Source organism: Agelaius tricolor, unplaced genomic scaffold (assembly GCF_023055355.1).
Source record: "Agelaius tricolor isolate 1412-34295 unplaced genomic scaffold, bAgeTri1.0.p SCAF_7, whole genome shotgun sequence".
NCBI classification, from domain to species: Eukaryota; Metazoa; Chordata; class Aves; order Passeriformes; family Icteridae; genus Agelaius; species Agelaius tricolor.
In genome coordinates this window covers 49060317-49085097 of record NW_027269267.1, presented here as the reverse complement: position 1 = coordinate 49085097, position 24781 = coordinate 49060317, and the positions used below count along the sequence as shown (strand labels likewise).

General features: G+C 36.3%; 1 protein-coding gene across 10 annotated transcripts in view; it reads right to left on the bottom strand.

Moving 5' to 3' along the window:
* Positions 1 to 24781, bottom strand: part of PCDH9 (protocadherin 9) — a 670643-nt gene that overhangs the window by 640468 nt on the left and 5394 nt on the right. The window lies entirely within an intron of this gene.

Genomic DNA, 24781 nt, shown 5'->3' with positions numbered 1-24781 from the left:
CTACTGCATAATCATTATATAGGAAATCATCACACCAACTGTTTTACATTTATGATTACTCATTACTATATATCACACACAGAGGAAAACTTTCCCAACAGATGGATCTCCTTTTCTACTGTTTTTCATGTTTTAGAGAAAAAAATCATCACACAGTGACAATGTTATGTCTGGAGAAGTATGCAAAATGTGTTTCCTTTTTCAGGACAAAAGAGTAAGCAGTAAACTACTAATTATTTTACAATCAGGATGAAAAATTAAATCTTTAAAGAGAACGTCAAGTTTTCAGCACTGCAATTAAAGAAATTATGTACTGGGGGTATGGGACTGTCACTCAAAACTGTGTGAAAAGCATAGCAGAAAATTAGTTAGCCAACAATGAATTAAAAGTTGCACTTTCCTTTCAAACAGAGCATAGTAGGGTTATGTGATTTGTGTCCAACCACTCTGCAATGTGCTATCTGAACAGCTCAAAGTATTTGCAAAGGACAAGACAGCTTTGCATTCATTATTGCAGAATAAAAGGAATATGCTGAAATGTGTAATGACCGATGGTGGATTTTTAACCACCACCAAGGATGTCTGGGACGTTAAGATTTGCAGAAGAGAGCACGTTTTTCCTTTTTGGGGTGACAAAAACCCATCCTACATGGATTTGCAAAAATCCACCCTACATGGATTTGCTTACCTACTCTCTCTTTTAACCGAAGTTAAAATTAAGTATCTTGCACCAAAGAATTTTACTGCTTTTCCAGTATAGCTGTCTCTTCTACAGAGAAAAAAAGTACTCTCTGTCTGCAAAACACTACCTAGAGCAGTGATCACTTGGAGGGCAGACATTGCAGTTCAGATGCAAACCAGTTTGGACTACTCTCCCTGGAACCCCTCTTTGCTTTTTTCTGCTAAAAGCAGTAGACATGCTAATGCTAAATGCAGCAGGCTTTCAGCTGTCATCCCTGTTAACAGCAGGAAGAAATACCAATAATTTTGCAGATCCACATGATGTTTTTCACTTTTGCTGTCCACTAAGCCACCAGAAACTTCACGGTGGCAAGCTATAAAAAAAAATATGCACCACAATTTTGCCTAATATCCATGCAAGAAGAGCACAGCAAGCCCACCGACTTCAGTCATGCTACTCGCCTGTCCACCACACACAACAGCACACAGGTGAGATTGAACTGCCTCAGGAACCTGAAGGGAATGGAAACAAGACATCCCTGGCATGGCTCCTGGAGACAAGACAGGTTTAATGGCATGTTGACAGCCTGTACTTTAAGATTTTTTCTTAAAATAGCAAGTAAAAGAAAATTTAAAAAACAACAACAACAACAAAAAAAACCCAAAACAACAACAAAAAAAAAAAAAAAAAAACCCACTCCAGAAAGCAGAAGCTTTACCAGTCAGAAACCTGCCCAGCATTACTGTATTTGAGTGTCACTTTAGGTTAAAAAGAAATCTTTTAGCTTACATTATGTGGCATATTTTTTCTCTATTTCTGTTTTAAATATACAAAATAGCCCACCCCTTCCTTTGATATCGTCAAAGAGAATAACTGAAGCCTTCCAGGATCCTTGACAGCTTAAGTATACAGGAGAAATAGTTGACAATTACATTAGCTTTTCCCAGTGTGCAGAAAGGATGGCTAATGGAATTAATGAATCGTTTGCTGTTCCACTAGTCAAAAGTCTAAATAACAACATGACCTTCAGTCAATGCTGCTGAAGAAACATTTCCTTAAACAATTCACAATCAGAGAGAGATGACCTCAGATTGCAACTGTGTGTATGTGACTTCTCTGCTTTAATTTACTCTTTCTTGTGTAGACCTACATAAAGTTAAACCATTTGCACCAGTTGCTATTTTCCCTAATGACTGTTTATACCAAACAGGGAGGAAAAGAAAACTACCATGATTTAAAGGTTAAGTCAGCTACTAGGAACACAACATCAAGCTAAAATTTCCATGAAGCCAAAATAATGGTCCCAAGTTTATGTTTTTCTTAGAGAGGTAATAAAAAATGTTTATTGTATATTAAGTTCCTTTTCAAATAAAATAGTTTTAAAAATAAAGATGAATAATTCTCTTCTTGCTTCTCCTTGTTTCTGTTTCATGTAAAATTCACTGCCACCAGTGGTGGGATTTTTGGTTTAAACCAGTGTGAAAAGAAATCAAGTATCTGTTAACAGACTGCTATGTTTCAAACTGCTTGTGTTTCATAGTGCTAAACATTTTATTAAAAAAACATTAATATCCCATAAGAACTGAGGGCTTGGATTGCTATTGTTGTTTTGAAATAGTATTTATCAGAGGGATAGTGGGAGTTAGTTAATATCAGATCAGCTCATGAATGCAGATTGCAAAACAATTTTTATATGTTTGGGTTGCTTTTTTTTTTTTTTTTTTTAAGTTCTAAAGCTGAAAACAGTATTCCTAAACAGAAACTGTATTCCTTATTTATCTTTGAAAAAAAGGGTTGGACTAACCCTACATTTTTAATCTTTTTTAGGATTTAGTTTAGCAGGATAAGAGGTTATAGTGGAGTGAAAAAATGATTTAGTACAGTGCCTACAATCCACTGATGCTTAATATAGTTGATCATCAAAATACTTAAAACGAGAGTATTAAGTGATTTATGCAGTTGATGACATGAATGTTTATGACAGCCTTAGCCTCATAGTTGCATCTGCTTGACTTTCACTCACTTTATTTGAAGACATGCATGTGTAAAGATCAGTAGCAATTGCCAATTTGCCTGATGTACCACATCAGGATACAAAAACTGCTACAGATTTTCCCCCTCAGGTGCAATTTTGTCATACTCCATTAATCCTTTCAATCCTCCCCCAATCCTGTGGACTTGTTATTTAGTAATCCCTGATTGTTGTGGTGAAGGAACATTAGAAAGTCCCTGCTGTCTGCAAGGCAGAAAATTACAATGGTCGTCTATTAAATTTGGCTCTCACAGTGCCCCCTTGGATCAAGCCTGCTTGTCACAAACACAACCAGTGGCCATAACGTCAGGACAAATTATCGCTGATTTCCAAAATGTCAATTTTAAACTAATTTTGTGTCTCGCAATGTTGCCTCTTCAGCACCCAGACAAAGGCCGTATTTTTAAGGAGGGAGAGAAGAATCTTAAATCAACACATCACATAGGGTAGCTTCATTCACTTATGCATGTCAGGTTTTCAGTTTTCAACTCCCAACCGGGAACTCTCCCACATGATTGCAACCCATTGTGCAACTGAACAACTTGGCTTTCTTCCACTTGAGACAGTTAAAGAGAGATTACTGGGAGCATTCCTTTCCAGGGCTGCTCTCATTAAATACAACATTCTCTGTAAACACCAGCATTTTTCTTTTTAATTCAACATTTTTACACTGCAAAGTAATCTATCTGCCTGGATCTTCTCTCCCTCTCATATGCACACAGCCGCAGGATTTCTATCTCTGATCATGTATATCCCTATCATACGTTTCCCATATAGACAGAAGTCAAATTTATCTACTTTTTAGGAAAACAAAAAAATTAAAAACCCCCAGCCTTTCATCAGCTTGATTAATTTAAAGCTGTAAACCTTAGTTTAATTCTACTGACATGAAAAAGTAACAGCTACAAGCTCCCAGTCAGGATTTGTGATTGATTATCTAGTGAAGCCTTTAAACAAAAGCTTGTTTGCTCATTAGTTGCACTAAGGTCTTTAGTGACATATACAACAACAATCTTTAATTAAGAAAAAATATGACTAAATATTTAGATATTTTAATTCTGAAAGAGGAAATAAATAAGCAAATAAATAAATGAAAAAAAAATAAAAAAACAAACCAAAACCAAACAGACAAAGCTTTACAATCAAACACAAAATTGAGGAAAATTTAAAATAAAGCTCTTAGGTAACTGAGATATTTATTGTTGTAACACTTTATTTCTCAGATCTGACTTGTCTTTTGGAAACTTTGTACTGCCACTACTATCTCATCCTTCAGAAACTCAGCAAGATCTTATCCTTTCTACAGTAACAGTAACCATGAGTGTGATTACACAATCTACATGCTTGCCACCCATCACTTATGTATCTCAGCATCCTGTTGCATAAATCACTCTTACTCACCCATGGGTACAGTGTATCCTGCCTCCAGACCACTGAGCTAGTTTTGTTTGTTTTATCTACACAGTGCATAAGGTGTGGGAAGTTTTCTGCAGAAGGGCTCACATTTAAGCTTGAAAAGACTACTGAAACCTAACCCAAACAATACACTGAAAGAAAAAGTAAAATAATTTTCCAAAGCTAGTTTTAAAAATAGTTGAGACTTTTCTGTTGAATTTCAACACTTATAACACCATCAGAAGTCATCTACAGTGATACTAGCTTCATCTCCTTCAACAGTGTTGAAAACAGCAGGATACTCTTATGGTAAAACACTTAAAAGTCTCAACAAATTTAGTTTAAGAAATCTTAATGCATGCTGAGCAATGATACACATTCAATATTTGACAGAGTGGTAAGTGAATTAAGGGAAAAAGAAGGCTTAGGCATCTAATTCTGACCCTCACCTCTCTTCAAAGGTCATAATAGTAGTAGCAGATAGCATGGACTGCAAAAACCATCACATCAGTCTGCACTGCTGCCTACCTTAGCCCAAAGGACACTGACACATGGGCTTTGCCTACAGAGATGCTCAGGACAGGCCTTCTCACAGCACAGGCAAAACCCAACCATGCCACATCCAACGGTACAAGCCAAACTGGTGGCAAGGAGTTTTATCTTCTAGCACAGTGCAACAGTTCTACACATCTATTCATGGAAATTGCACTCGACAGCTCACTCTCAGCGTCAGCACGGTGTTTCCCTGACTGAAATCTTGCAAATATCTGCCCAGATCCCATAGGACCAAAGGTTCACATAGTTGCAATGCTGAGGACTTTCACATCCAGAAATAAATAGTAAAATGCATCTAACGCAAATGGAATCAGAAATATCTGTTTGGAGGTGCCTCATGATCGCTTCCAGTTAGAAACTCTCTCCAACCATACTGCTGATGCCTTAGTGATGTCTCTATGTGTTTTTACTCTCATTTAGACTGTAAGCAACAGGGATTCAGCCAGGGAACTGCTTGCTAAGGAGGAACCCGGGAGTTACAAACTGTTCATTTCATCTGACTTCTATCATGCTTTTGTTTAAAGGCATTCCTACAGAATATATTCACCTTTGATGTATATATGCCATAGGTTCTGTAGGAGAAGCTTCACATTGATTTGGACTGCAATTGCACTGGATTTTCAGATGGTTCATTGGCTTCTGTTTTTATTCTGTAAAATAAATCTTCAAATGCCATGAAATTAGATCTTCAGCTGTTTTCATAAATAGACATTGTCCATTACTGTATGAGGACTTGGTTAACTTCTCAACTGGACAGCGTGAAGTACTTTTGGGTTATTCACAACAGAAATGATGTCTGTCTTCATAAAAACTGTTGAAAATTACTTTGAATTTCCTTCTGGTGACTCTTTAGCTATTAAATACATACCAGTGCATGTTCATTAGACAACATGAATAATGTACCTTTGGTCACCATCATGTCTTCTCTCTGAAGCAGAATCCTCAGTATTTCAATAGGTACATGTAATCCTGTACGTACAAGCACATGTCTATCTCTGTTCTCATATCTATACATGCACATGCACAGTCATAAGACAACATGATGACTGGCTTCATATTATTCTTGTTTGAGTTATTTAGGCTCAACTAAACTAATACAACCAAAATAACTAGAAAATCTACACCAGCCAATCAACCTAAATTAATAGAACTAACTGACCAAAATTAAATTAAATAATTAGCACTAAAGTAAGCAGCTAAAAGATATTATTCACTATTACACACTAAAAGAATCATGACTTTAAGATGGTGACACAGTATGAAACTTCATCAAAGAGGCCAGTTCAGGGAGTTTCTCCTTTCACAAAACAGCATCTACCTCTTAAAGTTTTAAGAGAGTGGCTGATGCCTTGCTGGTTTTGCGTTGGTGTTGGGTTGGGGTTTTTTTCAGATTAATGACTGTCATCACTAATGCATCCATTTAAAATATTCTAACCTCCAGATTAAATCACCTTTCAAGTGAAATAGCAGACAGCATCCTTAGAATTCTGTGATCTTTATGAGTTCAACATGAGGCATGTAGGCTTTTCAAAAGCACTTTGTGTAAAATGCAAAACTCCCAGAGATTTTAATGCAAATCTTTTGCTAACCCTAAACTGTTCTGATAAAAATTTTATCCTCAATGAACTTAGGATTCAGTTATGCTGTGCACAAAGCCAGTACAGCTAGTTTTAAATAAAATGTTACACATAGTCAAGTTTTTCAAAAAGAAACCCAAGCAGGTAAGGCTATGACTATTACCTTAGGAAGTGAAAGCGTAATTGTAAAATAATAATGATCATCTTCAAACAAAGAAAGGGAAAGTATAATCGGAAGCAGTTTAATATTCACCTTCAATGAGAGGAAGATGTTAATTTCCAGCTGTTTCCATTTTTAATTGATGATTTTTTTCTGTGGTGTGTGAAAGTCAGCCAATTTTCTTCAGAAAAGTGCTTCTATTCGCTTAACTCAATAAGAACTAGATGCTTCTTATTGGTCTACTGCACCACGGGGATGGGATAAAATATGAAAGCAAGGATTTCTTTATTCTAGCTAGGAAAATTTACTGTTAAGCTCAGTGGGGGCAGAAACAAAGATGGCATTTAGATATAACTAATTTAGTATCTAACCAAAGCAGAGCCCTCTTGGAGAAGAGAGAGACCAAGGGAATGCAAAATTGTACATGAATTATTTCTGAGTCAATTCCTATAAAAGCAGAAGAACTTTCTTTTATGCTCAAATGGATTACACACTTCCTTTTATAATATGCACATTGTTCACATTTTTTAAAGATTATATAATGAACAACTACTGCTAAGAAAGAAAGAATACACTTTCTTTTTTTTTTTTTCAATACATTAAAGTGCAAGGGTCATCTGGAGATGAGGCCTGGACTGCTTTTTAAAACACAGATTGTGGGACAGATCCTCAGCTGATATGAAATAGTTCTGTTACGTTTATTGTTCAATTAGAATGCAATATAACTGTGATTACAGATTGCTTACATTACCATATGTTAATAAAATAGCAAACATGACTTGCAAATTTTGTTCTTTGCTTTGTTTTGGCTCCTTTTAATTGCTTGGATTTTCTTTAATTGTAAAGAGTGTATTTTGAGGGGATAAATTATCACTTGTACTGTCAGACCAGGCTAATCATTCCCTACTTAGCTACATTTCTAAAGACCTAAGATTTTGCTTGAAAAGGGGCTTAGAAGCAATTGATTTGTGTTCATTAATCCATAAGCATTTGATTTCAAATCAGATTGCCAGCAGACATAACCTCTCTGCATTGCTACAACAGAGACTTGATTTGATTAATCAAACAGCTCTGATTCACTGGATTGTCTACAGAACAGTTGTCCCTGACAATACTATGCAAATAGCTGCTGATGTGGTACTGGCATCCCAGATTTCTAAAACTGCTATGTTTTCCTCCATGAAGACATCAACACTTTATATCTAATTCAATTTTATTCTTCTCTATAAGTGCTTCTGCATAGGATGTACACAGTTTTTAATCCATGTTCTACCATTTGCTTTGAAATTAAGCATCACTTGTAAGATTTTATCTCTCAGTTTACCCTTTACTGAAAGAGTAATATTGATATTTCTGTATTCTAAAACACTTTAAATTATATAATCAACTATATATATATATACTTCTATGTACCACTACTATATATATACTACTATAGTACCACTATAATTTTCTTTTTTTTCAGGAGCTATGCAACAACATATCTCATGTAAGTATTTTTGCCTGTTCTGTTTGAAAGAGCTGTCATTGATACAGAATTAAATGCATTGGTTTAGGGAACAGGAATTTTTTCTATTTTAAAATTCCAACCCCAAATATGCTAATTAGGTCTACATTTTTAATACTGACTGTTGATAAAACAGCACAAGCCAGTAACATGCAACAGATGAATCATTCACTTCCTAACAGATAATGGTTACTCCACAGGAGTATTTGTTCATTCTCCTGGGAAATAATGCAAAGGTGAAAAAAAAAGTAGGCCTGCAGTCAGGGTAAGAATACTTTTGCTACATTTGGTTAGGTAGGAAGAAAGTAGGAAGAAAAGCCAAGGTGCCCTAAAGAAGCAGAAAAGCTAAGCCTGTAACATCAGCAAAAAAAACAGGGGGGCACAAAACTTTAATCAATAGATTTCTAAAAGGTGACAGTTCCCAAGCAGCAGAAGAAAAAACTTCATGGACTTCGAAGTTCAAGAATCATGGACAGAAGGCTTTAGGGGAAGCAATAAAAACTGTGAAGGAAGCAAATACCTACTTTTTTCCAGTGATGCCTTAAATATTGCAGTTCCCAAGTGTGGGCTGATGCCTTCAACTCTGCTGGTTGACCCTGAGGAGCATTATGTAACTACCCGCCAATAAAGACCTGGCTGAACCTACCAAGAGTTTTGCTTTTGAGGAAAACATATTCTTAATTAAAATGGTCAGTTCTTAAGTATTCTTTCAAATAAATATATTAGCTCAGAATAAGCAAAAAACCCTCAGCCATCCTATCCTGACTCTGCCAAAGTGCAGATTGGTTAGATTACGTTATTTCTCATCTTCCATTTAAAACAATCTGTTTCTTCTTATGATTCAGAGAACTGAAGGATGGACCTTCTGGTATGATTTTAATCTAAACCCACCATATTGTTTTGGCAAGCTTCTTAGCAAGTACTTCTGTATATTAAACTGAGTATTGTTGGTACTCCTGCAAGATAAATTAGCTTACAAGCATTCAGTTAACAGGCAGCCTCCCCTCATTCAACATGTGATAAAATGATAACTAGATGACTCATGGGTTTACTGACAATGTATTTATGCTTCATACTTCATATGTTTTAAAATGAAAAATATGTATGTTAGTACTTGCATCAGTTACTTGTTTATGATTTGTGGTAGATTTTTCTTGCTGGAGTTTTATGTATTTACAGCATTTTAAACCACAGTGTGTGTATTTAATGGTAATTGCTTAAAAAATTACAGAACAATTGGTGATTTTTATTCAGATTTTTGGCAGAGCTTGAAGTCTCAGTACAAGTGGAAAAAAATAATCATTTGTTTGAGAAATAAAAAGTGCAACTCTTTTCATTATTACACTGGCAGAAATACGAGCAATTTTCACAGAGAAAAGAAACCAAAATGTGAGGGAAAAGGTTTTGAGAAAGAGGTTCAAGACCTTCTCCACAACTCTAGAAGTAGCAAGCCTTTCTACATTAGCACTCTTGATTTAAAACTGGGATGTGGTCAAAAGTGAAACTTCTTTTAGAATTTCAGCTACTCTCAACTGGACTTTTTCCCAGCATGCAGATTAGGATAATACCCTGTCTGTGTAAAAAGAAAGGTCCACGACTCCAAACAGCAGGAGTGCTGAAGTCAAAACAGTATTGCTTGACAGAACTGAATAAAGAAGCCGGAACGCTGCGCTTATTTATTTTTGTTTTTGTTAACAGGAAAGATGTGTCCCATCATACACTTGTATTCATTCCAAGCATCTATCACCTGAGTTTGTGTATGATGTTATATTGCTTGAAGATGATTCTCACAGCCTGAGCTTAAAAGAAGAAGTTTCGACTCAATTGAAATGCAAAGACAAAATACTGCATTCCTCTCCCAGCTGAGCTTTTATTTAATGAGCCAGATTAAGAAGCTTGCTCTACATTACTGGATCAGAGCCAACACAGTTTGTCCAAGAAACTCAGAGATAAGGGAGAAACAGTTCTTAATCAGGCAAAATTCTCAATAAAATAAATGGGCACTTTGCCCAAGTATGTTCTGCAGAATTTAAAATCATTATGTTTGCCTTGGCTGAGTCTGAAAAAGTGGACTGCTGCTTTTATACCTAAATTTTAAGACAGCTAACTCAATACAGAAGAGAATAAAAACAAACTTCACCCTTCCTGATGTCAATTTTTATCACGCTTTAATCAACTTGGAATCCCCTGAAGAAAATTCACACAGCAAGTTGGAACAGCATAATCTGAAGCTCCAGTGGGTTTGGATTAAGTACAAGGCATTTTACCATTGTGTTAAACTACTTAAAAATATCACAGACCCATGGACTAGAAATGTGATTATTTCATCCCCCGTGATTAGAAAATAGCATCTATTTTATAACTGTACAAGTTCCTTTTAAGGGCACAGCCTATCATAACACCACTCAGAAAGTATTTATTTTCTTAAAACAGTGGATGTAGTCTGTTTTGTATATTCAACTATTTTCAGTTGAATATGCCTCAGTCTTTTTCTGCTAATTTCATGCTGTCCTGTTGTTCTAAAGATGTTAAAATATCACAGACACTAAAACCTGAAACTCAGTTTACATAGCTTGGAATTTTTTTTCCAGAAATGTTTATCTTAAGACAATACTAAAAAATGTTGTCTATATGCATAAGTAGCTCAAAAGTGGGCCATGACAGACAGTGTCTATGTAGTATCAGATTATTTCAATGTGCTTAAAACTACTCCTGGCATATCATCCTGCAAACAGAGTAACACAAGAAGTCAGAGCTGTGTATTTGTTACACAGCTATAGTAGAGCTATGTGTATAAAAGCAGCAGCTTGGCAGCTCAGAGGTTAAAGTGGTAATTGTGAGAAGGGACTGAGCTTCAGCTTCCATAATTTTTGCTATTTAAAGTGAATTACTGCTTCTTGTTTAAACCCAGCTATTACTCAAGAAGCTGCAAGAGAAGGATGCGTGCCACAGGACAGAAAAAGGTGTTTAGAGATCTTTGCATCTCCTTCAGCCTGTTTGTGGGAGGAAGAAAGAGGGGTTATCACACAAACATGAGAAGACAGATTCAACTCTTGATTACATGCAAAACCATCAGGGAAACAGTTGTGATTTCACAACTACAAAATTAATGAATATGAAATAAGAATTGGGTTCAGATAGCCTTTACTTAGAGTAAGTAGAGTTACATGCAGCCCTAACCTAAAAAAAAAATAAAATAACTTGGGAGCAAATTATATTAGCATCTTTTTGGCCTTTGTCCATGACTATAAAATGGCATTAATATAAATGTGACTCAGACTTGAGATCCCTGGTCACTATTGTAGCCAAGAGCCTAAGTATATGAAATCTCCTTGGCTCTGCTAAAGGACTAGTGCTAAATTCTGGGAAATGATAACACTGATTCATCTCAAAACAGTCTATATATAACAGCAAGACTAGGCACACATAAAATTATGCACTATCTTGCCCCAAGGTTAGCAACATATTCCTAGTAGAAGCAAGAATGTTATTTTCATTCCCTGCAATCATGTGATAAATAGCTGTAGGGCAGATTCAGCAAGATCTCGAAGGTTATGATTTTACAATATAATGAATGTATGTCTAGCTCTCTGCCACCTGAAAAAGCAGCAAAACAAAGCAGGACTTGTCAGTATTTTGCTTATGGCAGAAATCAGACATTGTCCAGGACCCTTTATGAGACACACTGCTACTTCTTAACTAGTTTGATTATAACATTCACTCCAATACTTCAACAACTCAGCTTTCCAGCATATGGCATAATTGGAAGCAGCAGCCAGCAGGTATCACATGTGAATGGAAAATGTCTCACACTGAGAAACTACTGTCTGTATCAAATATGTGGTCTTGTAGGTAGGTTGATGGGGGAAAATACTGCTAATAAAAGTATATTGAAAATGAGAGGATAGGTGGAACACCTGTACAGGAACACCTGTATATGAGGCAAGCAAATTACCTAGAAAGTTCAGTAGTAGAAAATATCAAAAAAAGTCATTGAGATCAGCTCAAAAATAAAGAGATGAGACAACACAAAGGAGCATTTTAAGAATATAAACCCCAAACCTATGGACAGTTTCAGGAGAAACTTTCAAAAGGTGGAAGACACACACTGAGAAGAGCATTCTTAGGAGCAGGCAGACTCAGCTACAGAACAAAAAATTTCAAAGAAGGCAACTCATGCCCAGAACTTCTTACCTCACTTGTAAAGGAACTGACATTTGTTCCTAGTCTACTAGGAACATTTATTGCCAACATGGAGTAGCCCATGGATGGAATGTTTTATTCTGATCATGCTTCCTACAAAATACTGTGTTTTAATTTAGTAAAAATAGAATACAGGCACATCTATACCATTTCCATCACAAAGTAATGGCCTGTGCTGAATTAATGTTTGATTTTGGTGACTCATATTACTCCGCCTTAGGGGGTGACTGAGTTATAGCCATTGTATGCAGCTGCAATCATTGGCAATCCAGCACAGTTTGCAGAACAGTAACACCGACATTGAAGATGTATGAAAATGCATTGGAATTACACCAGATGGTGATGCAAGCCTGGCAGGAACACTTAGGGGTACCTCTGCTAATATCATCAGTATTATATGTGAAAAGCCCAAGGACTTTAATTCAACCACAGGACCAAATTGTATGGTTTTTCCAGACAGTAGGACAGACTCACTTGGCATCAGTTGAGAAGTGTTAAATAACCTAGAGTAAGTACACACATAAATCATATCCTTAAAGGCACCTTACTGCAAGACAGTGCAGCATGATTTCATGCTGAAGTAGGTAAGGCAGTAGAAAATCCTGCTAATGATAAGGTATTGTAGATTCATTCATCTGTACATAGCCAGTAGAGATCAACCCCGAGTGAATTGTTCCAGCTACAGTAAGGTACAAAATACCTTGTCTCCACAAGGATTTTACATTTAGGTAGATATCTCACAACAGCAATCTTGATATAAAACATTTTTTCCTTCAGTGAAGATAGAATCTTAAAAAAATGAGAAAAGGCACATCACATTCAAAGAGTAATGAGTGTACAGCACAGTCCAAATGTAAATGAGGTTAGGTCTACCTCAGTCAATTGCATTGTGCAAAAAGAGACAAAACTGAAATTTCTCCCTTTCTATTTCAAAAGATTTCTAAGAGCAGCAAAATTTACAGAAGAAAATGTCAAACAAATTGGCTTCACAGATAGATAGAGCCATATGATTTCTTTGTGTTTACAAGACTGAGTCTTCTGTTGCAAGAGTTAATGCACTTTTTGAAAGTTACTATGGCACGGCTTATAAGCTTCAGGGAGATGTGGTGGCAGTTCAGATTTCATGACAGAATGCTAACTTATCTCTGATACTGAAAAAACTAATGAGGTGCTATATAGTTGCAGAGCAGTGTTACATGCTCAGATATGCAGGCTTTTTTTTTTGTTTTTCATTATCTGTGTAACTGTATAGACATAAAAGTAATGAAAACCCAAAACAGGCAGCAAAAGCTTAAGGCTTTAAAGCTGGAATAAAATTGTGTCAGTGTTTTCTAAAGGAAATATGATAAATTTAAGCAATCTCACAAAAAGCCCCTGATATTCCCACTAGCGTTTTCTGCTGGGTCTAAGGTCTCATGAGTAGTGCTTAGGTGAAGATCACAATTAAGCTAACACAGGCAATTTATTCTCATGCTGGTTTTATTCAAGTCAAAGCAATGGCATAATGTTAAGCAGTCTTAAGGATTCTCTTTGTTATGTTTGTTGCCTATGGCTTTTAATTGAAGGTGCTATCACAGCATCCCTATCAGATGCCAAATGTCATGAGCAGTAGCAAGCAGGAGCACACAGTGCAGAGGGCTATCCTGACCCCCAACAATCTTTACTGAGGACAGCAGGATGTAAGATATAACACTTTTCAGTAGCTAGAGGCTTACTGAAATGAATTTCCACAATACTGAATACAACTAAGGCTGCTATTTAGCACTAGGACATGAAAATGTTAAATAATACCGAGTGTGAGACAGTGAATGCAGAGTGTTTTTTAATGTGATCACCACTGATCCAAAGAATGAAAGTTCTAAAATTGGGAATTACTTCTGTGACATACTTTTGACACATAAATATCATAGTTGACAATGAGAAGTACTTTGTCTGGAGGTGTTCTGCAACATCTATAAAGCTTCAGCAGGCACTGAATGGAACTGCTCTACTGAAAAGTGCTCAGCACACTGCTTTGAAGAAGTATACTCAAGGATCACTGACAATCTGTATATCACAGCAGCACTGCCAGCTTTCTTACTAAAGAATAAGTTTTCCAACAAGTTCAGTCATCTTTAAACCATTTTGAAATGTAAAGATATATGAATGTTTTCATCTCTCCTCCCAATCTCCCTTTCAAATTGCTGAACTCAGGAAGCACTATCCAGTAAGTGAGTTGCAATCTCCGCTCTTCTGCTTTGTGACTAACATTCTTTTGTTCTTGTTTTCTTTCAGAATCAATTTTCTATCATAAGTCTGTGAGATAGCATGCCTATTACAAATTGTGCCGTATATAAAAGTATGAATGGTCTTATAAAAAGAAAAGACAAAAAAGTGAGCAAATAAAAACATATATGAAATAATTATTTTGTCTACTTTTTTTAACTACAACACATATAGAATGGCTTGCCATATTATGCTGCTATACAGATATGCTTCCAAATGTTTCAAATCCTTGAATCTTAAAGACCATGGTTCATTAAAAGTCTTTGTGTGGACACAAGCAGTGTGTGGTTATGAGTTGGGTGTACTAGAACAGATTGTGCATAAAATGTGCCACTTCTGCACTGTGATACTATGTATTTGAGGGTGAAACTCAGATTTCTAATATGTGCATAAATATGTTTTACAAAAATAAGCATTCTCAGAGAACAAAAGAAGAGGAAAAAAAAGAGAAACATGAAAGGACAGAGACAGTATCTCATAAAAGAAAGAGATGTATTTAAGCATCAGCCAAATTATACTATTTTTCATATCATTTATAGTGGAAGCCTGAAGACTAAAATACTTCACAAGCCATTAGTTTTTTGGTAGTCTGTGATGGATTAGAATATTTCTTAATCAACTGCTAAAGCACAGAAGAGGGCCAAAGCCTAGATTCAGCAAAGCTGAGTTATACTGAAATCCAGAGATGTTCACTGGGGATGCTATCAATAGACACATCACAAAACCATAGAAGAACATCAGTTTCTCAAACCTCTCAAAAGGCACCTATGCTTTTGTCCATTTCTTAGTCTGGAATTCGGAAAATCACATTAAGAAACAAAAGTTCTGATTTGTACTCAGAGAAGCAGATCAAAACCCCACGAATTTTACAAGATTCAAATTACTTGCTGAAGGTTTTGGAGCCTACTTTTCCCAGAGGCAGCTTGAAAGCCTACACAGCCCCCCCAAAAGTGGTCCTGCCCTACTGGTTATACCCCTACCTTGGGCTGCATGAGGTTTGTTGCAATGCATTAAAACCACAGCGAGAATGAAGAATAACAAAATCAAATCTATTTAAGTCTCATTCATATTTTCCTCTCATTCACACAAAATGGACATTCATAAAATTCATACAGAGAGTCACCTACAGCTCCATTGTCCACCTGGACTGTACCAGTGCTTTCAATAGAATGGGCATTAGAAGCCAAGACTAACAGGATTGGAGTGACCTCCCTCCATTATATCAATTTTTCTCATCTGTTACCCCACTAAAGAAAAATACTGCCATTTTTAAGTTTAGGAAAGAAAAAAGATGTTGTTAAAAAAAATAAAATGCCAGTCACAGCAGCAGATCACCTATCTTGTCTAATTTTGTACTTCTGTTGATTGACAAGCTGGTGCTCTTGTAGCATACAAAGGCAAAAAATCAGGCGTTCAGTTCAAACTGAAATGTTTGACAGATGTAACAGCTTTCTGCAATGAAACTGATGATATCTCAAATAGCAAAGTCCATCTCCTGTACAGTAGAGAGATTAAATTTCAACAGGCAACAGGTTTACCGTCCTTAGCAGATGCAGATTTAATTGGGGGGGGAGGGATGTTATTTGTTTGGTTGGTTGTTTTTGTTTGGTTGGGGGTTTTGTTGGTTTTGTTTGCTTCTTATTTATCTGTCAGTAGTTAAAAATACAGGCTTTGCAACTGGTACACAGCCTACCTCCTGCTGCTCTGGATGCTGCAGACTTCAACACCATCCATGTTTCAGAGTACCGTTGTCACAAACTGAAGGCAATTTCAAATTCTCTTAGTGGTAACCTAGCATGTCACTGACATTTTGGCCTGTATTTTTGCAATGGTGAAAGTGAGACAATCTGACAACTGACTGAAAATTCCTACTGCTATAGACACATACCTTTTACCAGAGAGGTAAAAGAAACATTTTTACACTATAATGTGAATGGTCTGGACTAAAGTTCACAGAATCAGGTACCAAGGAACACGCATTTCTGAGGAAAGCCAGAAATACTCAGATCAGCATCAAAACAAAATAATTGATGTTTCATTGCACTGTCTTACCAAAATAGATAGATGATGGCCACATAATGATTTAATAAAAAGTAGTGAAACTCTTTCTGCTAATTTGGAAACCTTTGAATTTGAGTTGTAATCTAAAGAAGACTTCTCAAGGGCAACTGTGCACATACATTTTTGTGCCCACATGCACTATTCAAATAATACCTTCACTTAAATAAATATATAACCTTAAAACCCTTCTCTTGACCTTGGTGAAAAAAGGAAAGTGAAGAATATGGATCACACCAAATTATACTTTTCACTGGACGTGGGATGCAACTCACTGAGCTGTGTTGTTTAGCTTTGTCACTCAGCTTAAAGCACCACATTTTCTTCAGGGTGGGGTAAATCACAAACCCACTGAAGTAGACTAAATTTGTCACAGAATTAGAAGTCAAACAAGATGAATCCCACCATAGTCTCAACAGAAGCAAAATGCACTGTGTGCTGAGGCACTACCAGCTATGTGTACTGGTGAAAACTGTACCAATTGTACTTTCTGTGAACATCACGTACAGAAATAAGGTTAGATCCACCATCAGAAGCTGGACACCTGAAGCAATCATGATAATATTCATCACATGCTCTAAGAAGAGGGACTGGAATAACAACAATATTCTCAAAACCTAGCTCACGGAATGGAAAGCTACTAAAACCGGGAGTTAAATATAATTCCCTTTCAGGCTGTGTGGCCTGTCAACACAGGAAGGAGGTGTTATCTTAAAATACATTAGCCTACACCTTTCTCTGAAACTCCTGCATCCCTTCCTGTAAAATCAAGCTTTTGTGAAAACTCTCTTCCAAATAATTTTTGGTAAGAGAAGGTAGACCTCAGTGGTCAAAGCATTTCACCATGAAGCTCAGCAGAGCAGCTACATAGGTCATATGTAGAAACATATGCATCCTATAGAACCTTTACATCAGAAAGACAATTGTTTCCGTAACTTTGTGTGTTATGAAGGAGACAGATATTTACATCTAGCAGGCGTAGCCATTTAAGAGATACTACTGCAGGCTACAAATCAACAGAATAGCAAAGAAGAGCAAAAGAATAGCATAGAATTTGGAAGAATAGCAAAATACCATTAATAATTGAAGCATGGTCTTCCTCTTGACTTTTTCAGTGTTTTAAAGGCTCTATGACCTTAGAAGGCATAGCCTAAATTAGTTCATTTGATGAAAAATATTGTACAGGCAGATATTTAACATTTTTTAATGATAAAGAAAACCAACAAGAGATTTTTCTTGCTAGTAACACATGAAAGCCTAGGAGGTGATAAGAACATCCTTCAGAACTACAAATGAAGCATCTGGCAATTTCACTGGGAGGAATGAGAGCAAATGAACGAATATCAGTTTCAGGCTACAAAGTATTTTATAAATCAATATCAGTAGTGATTCTCTTTCAGCCTTCAGCCAGTGAGAATATCCGATTTCATTTTCTGGATTGGGAAGAGATGGTTATTTTAAAACCACCTTTCTGCAAACCTGGGGCAGGAAGCAAAGGAAGAAAGCAAAATCCTGCTGATCTTTCCCATTTTATCAGATTCAGCTCAAAATAAAAGGATTTTTAATTCACTTCACTTCTGATTAATTTTACATATTTTTTAGATTTTGGAAATATTATCTCAATATTATCCTATTGTTTTTTATAAAGAAGTTTGCATTAGAAAGAGCTGCAGATGGAAAAAAACAGCAGATTTATCCCAGCTTGGATTCAACTTCAAATGATGAACTGTTACTCTAGAAAAAGGCTCTTTATAATCCTCTTGTAACAGGAAGTGTGCATTTTCTGAACCAACTTTCAAGTAATAATATTAATATTTGCCCACCAAAAGTTCAAAGTGACTTTTACAAAAGAAATGGCAAAGCTACAACATCAGGTCATAGGAAACTACATATTCTACACACCAAGAGCTCCTGAATATGAATATTTACAATGAAATGAATAATTACAAGATTTTCTCTCTGGGCAACAGAAGATGCAGGACAACCCATGTCAAGACTTTAAAACAAATCTCCCCCCCACCACCCTCCACTTCACTTGCTGCAAAAGAAAAAGAAGCAAAAAATGGGTAACTTTTGAGATTGGTACAATTTAAACATCTCAGTATGATCAGAAATCTAATTTTTAACTACCTTTCTCTGTATTATCACATATAACTCAGAGTATATGCAAAACCCAAAAATTAAATTGGGAATGAAGGCCAAATCATTCCAAGATTTGAATGTCCAGATACTTTTAAAGATTAACAAGAATTTTTGTACCAAAATTGTAGCAGCCTTTATGTTTTCCTGAAACACAGTGGTCCCAGGAATAATATACACACAGGTTTGTACGGCTACAACAATAAAGCTGTTCAAAACAATTTATTTTATTATTTCAAATTTTTGTAATTTCACAACCAGTGAAAAAGTAGCAATATCAATTTAAGTTGTCTTCTGCCAGAAATAGCTATTTCTGCTTCAAGAGAGAGTTTATAGCTCACTAGAAAATAACACATTGCAAGAAAATTATTGCAACTCCTTTAGGAGGAATTTTTTGTATGGTGTTTTAATTGTAAGGGAACAGTTAACATGCATTTTGTGTCAAGACTAGCACTTAAAATCTCAGTTAGGTAAGATGCTAAAGCCCCTTACATAGCAAATGTCTTTCCAAAAGACAGAAATGAACAAAAGATGTTTTCCTCCCCCCATATTGCAGTAAAATATGATAGCATCCATTCATCTCTTATGTACAGTCTGGTAAATCTTTCCACTCAAACGAATGTTATCTCATGTAAACCAGAAATGAACTGATTAAGTGCCCACATCAGTGTATGGGGATAAATAATTTTACATACATTGTGCCAAGGGCTGGAAAGCCAAAGAAATAAAAGAAGGAAAAAATGATACATGATTCTGTGTATGTTCTTTTTCTTCAGTGAAGACATGGACATTACAGAATGTATGCAACATGGCCACACTTGGATAGCAACTAAGGAAACTTATGAGTATAGATTTTACAGACCACCATGATGTTCTATGAAAGAAGTGATACCAGAATATCAGGTAGCACCTTTAATTCCTGTTAGGTCTTTCAGAACACTTTATGTCCATTCTGTCAGTTAAATCCTATATGTTCAATGCAATTAAATGGTCGAATGAGAAGATACAGCATCTCCTGAACTAAATGAAACTTGAATCCAGCCATTCTTGAACAGAAATTGCCTAGATGAGGATCTATCCATAGGCATTATGTACCTGGCCCTTGACAGTATTTGTGTAAGATAAACAATATTGAAAAAGTTAGAATCCTAGAACTGACGGAGCAAAATTACTCAGGACTTGAAACCTGCACTTCAGACAGGTAGACTGTTCCCATAAAGAGCTGCTGAATGTAAATGGGTCACAGTTTTCATATCTTTAACATCTGTTGTTTATACCCAAGAAAGCACATCAGGGGCAAGAAAATTAATTCCCCAATTGCTGTCAACTGCGTTAGGGAACAGCAATAAACAGCTTACTGTAAGCCTCTAGCTACAATAAAATTGCTGTCAATAAAGTGTGGCTGATATGGTTTTGCTGTGCTAGAAGAAAAGATTCTTTGGAACTGAAAATCTGAAATGGAAACTAAAAAGATTCTCCCTTGTTCCTATATACAAAAGAAAATTATCACAAAATTGCAATAGCATAAAACTCTCAAGATCCAGTTCTCACTCACGTGTGTGGCACAAATTTCTTAGCATATGTGAAACTTTGGCTTTGGATATTCGGGACAGATGAGGCTCCAGTGATTCTGATAAAAATCTCATGCACAGGAAACATTTAAAGAGAAATGAAGATTACTAAGCTTTTACTGTCTGATCTGTATACACACAATGTTCCCTACTCTAGTTGAGCACGTCTACCGTCACTATTGAAAATGGCATTATAGCTTAGGGTTATGTTCAGATATCCATTATAGCTCCCAGTTTTTACATGCTCATAACTTTCTGAAAAATTCTTCTTTTCAGCTGAAATTTTCCATGCTTGGTCTCAGCTCAAAGATGGATTTCTTTAGACAGTTCAGTGAAATCTGTTAACCTATTTTTCAGTTATTCAACAATAGAAAAAATACACTGTACATGATCACCATTTCTAATATTTTAGTATACATATACAAATATACAGAACTAGAAAACAATTGAATTTTACATGCAGACACTTTTCCAGATGACTAGTCCTCACCCAAGACTAATATCCATGCTAACACATAAACCAAACTAAGCATACAAAAGAATGTATGTGTTTTTTTATTTATACTAAGTGATGAAACAAGGCCACTAAAAATAATACTGCACGCAGAATTGTGGAATGCTATGGTTACAGAATTTTAATATTTGCAGGTGACGTAAGCTCTGCACTGCTGTTCCAATGCAGATTTCCATCAACTTATGCACCTTGAAATTGCCACTCTCAGCGTATCAAATTAAGAGTCATTAATGTTTTCAGCTTTTCTTTTCTCTTACATAAACTCCAAACTTACAAATTTAAACACTCCAAAGTAAGATAACATCAATTAGATTTGCCACATAAAGCTTAAGTGATGTGCATTGATAAGGAGGAGCCTGGCTACTTGTTTCTTGATCAGGCAAGAAGTCCATTGGCTAAAAAAGGAATAAAGCAATCTCTACAGAGCTTATGTTATTGAGTAAAAGATTAAAAATATACTTTAGTATGGAATGTAGTTAATGTGTCATTCGAGCCCCAAATCCCTAATTTCTGCCACTAGAGCACAGAAATACAAGGACAGTGTTAACATATATTCAGCTTTCCTGAATCTTCTAGAAGTGTGCACATTTCCAAAATTTCTAAATTATCACTTGGATTCAGAAAAGTGCTTATAGTGTGCTTACAACTTTTTCTTGAAGACAACATCTCAAGTCACTTGGACTTTAAGGATCTGCTTCAGTTTTACACATTAAATGAAAGTTAAGCACATGCCTAAATGCATTTTGATTAGGAATGAAGACTGAAGGTTTTGCCCATAACCTATACTGATACATATTTTTAAACCTGTGTTATTTGTCACTGCTGTGCTTTAAATCTGATTAAATGAAGTTGTTATAATTTAAAATTGGGATAACCACAGTAAATTTGCCTTAATTTCTTTTATTATTTAATCTATTGTTAATCTAATGACATTGAGTAGGAGTTTTTGTCTGTTTATTTGCTTTTCAAACGAGGTCTTTCACATAGAAGAATACAACATGTCGTCTTCTGCTGTATTTCTATGTAGCTGTTTGGTGTAATGACTTACTAATTTGAAGCGCATTTTAAAGTTCAATCAAATACTGAAAAGAACACTGATTGAGAAGCCTGCATAGATTTCAGTATTCTTTATGAGTCATAACACTGATTTTGGAAGCTTAGCTATATAAGCTGGTGGTGTGCAACATCCTTTCCATACTCCTAATTATGTGAATTAGCATTTAGAACAATCCCAAGTTCAAGTATTCAAAAATGCTCTTTTCAGAGCATCCACCAGGTTTACTGCAAGATAGGCACTTGAAGGAGGCTTTGGTTTTCATACTGGGTACTTGTGAAACATCAGCCTGTACAATTCAAAGTCACATGTAAAAACTTAACCACAGAATTTCCACTGAATTAATTGATGATTGAACAGAAATTGCCCTCCAAAAAAAAAACCCAAAAAACAAAACTCCACAAACCCCCCCAAAAAACCTAAGAATTTTTTATTGAGCAATATATTTTAAATTCTAAATGTGTTTTGATTTAAGACCTAGTTCTAACAGATTTCTAGGGCCATGTGCCCAACAAAAGCATCGGAATTTTGCTTGAATGAAGTCCAAGTGCTGACTTATGTCTCAGCTCTTTGCTAATGTAAATGTATCTGCAAGACACACTGTGTGTGTGTTTACCTTGAACTAAAAGAAATTGTAAGTAAAGGTGGAGGATGCTAGTATTTCTTAGACATATATTTATCCTATATTTCATCTTTCCTTAACATCATCCACAACAATTCCCATGCATTTTACAAAACCCACCAAGTTACTGTATATACATAAGTAACATAACTCAACATTAGATGCAGAGAAATTAGTTATGTTAAACCTGAAGAAAACAGTATAATGCCACAGAACTAAGTATCTCTTCCTAAAGGAATTTGTAAAAATTGTTTTCAGATGCTGTGGCATTAGCACACAGTACTGTTCAGTAAGATCTTTAAATCTGAATACTTTGCTTAAAGGCCATACTCTATCGCTATTTTTTTTAAAGACATATGATGGTGTATTTCACCGCTGTGCAAATGAATATTAGCTAAGATGCATCGTAATTTTAGGAATTACAGACAGAAGAACAGGAAGATTGTTGATGATTACTACCATTGATGGTTATACTACTCCTTCCAAAATTGAAAAGGAAGCCTAAAAAGATTACATACTGTAACACTCATCATTGGGAGAAAAAAACCAAAAAGACACTATATCATTCCCCACAGAATAAAAATATACAAACTCAGATTAGGTAACTGTCTACCTAAGAAAGAGCTGTATTTTCATTTACATATAATAATACAGCTTTTTCAGGAAGCAATCCAAATCATGAGTATCTACTGACTTCAAAAAGGATACACTAAGACCTCAGTGAAATTTGAATCAAGTCCATATATAGTTATAATTACAGATATTATTAAATGGAGACCAGGGTATTTAATGTAATTAACACAGGTAACTCTGGAAATACTGCTAGTTGTTTTTGTATGGCTGTGGGAGTTTTATCCCCCTCATGTTCAATTTTGCCATGCAGAGCTTACACATTCTGTCAGGTAAAAAAATTCTGGGTGTCCCAACTGCCTCTAGATACTATGGGGAGTTAAGTCTGAGTTTTCTGATAGAATTTGGAAATTGATGCCTAAATTAAAATAATCTCAGAACAGAAAAGGAATGTGTGGTTTGGAGGGATAACATTTTGCAACTAAAACTGAGGAGAAAACTTCAGACAAGTAAGCACAGATTTTGCAGAGCTCTTCTATAATTTTTGGGGGGTTTTGTGATAGTTTTTTTAACTTACGCTGACAATGTGTGTACAGTGCTGTGAGATGGCTTAGGGAGTAGACCCTTCTTAAAAGTCCCTCAGAGAGGTTAGGGGTTTGTGAGATTCTCCTGTGGTGTTTTCAGTGTCTCATAAAGAAGGAGTTGTGCCAGAGCAGTTACTTTAGCAGAGCTGCCTCCAAAGTGCTCGTTTTATTCTTAGCACCTTGTCAGCGTGACACCTCACAGACACGCAAAGCCAAGACGCACTTCTGGGAACGCTCATCACAGCTAAGGCTACCGCAACAACAACAGGATGACTTTGCCCTAAACTTGGCTACCGTCAAAATCCTTTCGCAAGGACAAGCCTAAACGTGCCTCGCTGGCTTCCCTAGGATCCACATCCCTGCCCAACTCGGACAAACCGCCGTCCACCGGGGGGTTCTGCGAGGAGCACGGACGCGACTCCCAGCACGGAGGGAGCCGGCGGGCCCAGGCGCGCTCCCGGCGCCCGCGCGCTCCCGGCCCCCGCAGCCTCCGCAGGGCTGGCGCGGGGCCAGCGCGCGCCGCGCGGTGCCTTGGCGCCACCTACGGGCCGCGCGCGCGCGCGCTCCCGCGGCGCCCGCAAGAGGAGCGCCCGTAAAATGAATTAAGACAGCACCGCGTTTAAATCTTTATTAGCAAGGAGTTATTAAACCTAAGGAGCAGAAATAAAAAAAAAAGAAAAAGCAAAAAGCACACCTAATGCTGGATTTGGTTGAAATATGAGTCTCTCAGCTTCCTAATCCCTCTTCATATGTCGTGTTCCACAGTTTAAAATGAGATATGTCAGATCACTTATGCATTACTAAGATGAGGAAATATTTACAATGGGCTGACTTTTTTTTCTTTTTCCTGCATAATTCAGATGTATTCAGAGAACGCATTCCTTTCAAAAGTATGCTTTGGCAATTTTTTTAAAATACGCAGCAAACTGTCTATGCGATACCAACTTTCGTCTATTACAACAAAATCATGTTGAACTCAAACAAGAGGAAGACTTACGTATGGCTTAGTTATATCCTACCAATAAACCACGTGCTTCACTGATGAAGTAGCTTGGAAATTTGGCTGTCTTTGTTAGGGAAAAAAAAATTAACCCTTTTAGTAACACTAACTTAGCAAGGTTCCAAATCAGCTCGAACAGCAAAAGAAATTCAAGCCAACTCTCTTTGAAATTTGAGACGATGTACATATCCCTTCAACCTTGATACAGTCAAATTTCTGACTGAAATTTAGCACATACGGAAACAGTTCTTCAATAAGTTTTACAATTGGACAGTTAAATACTGGGGAGAAAA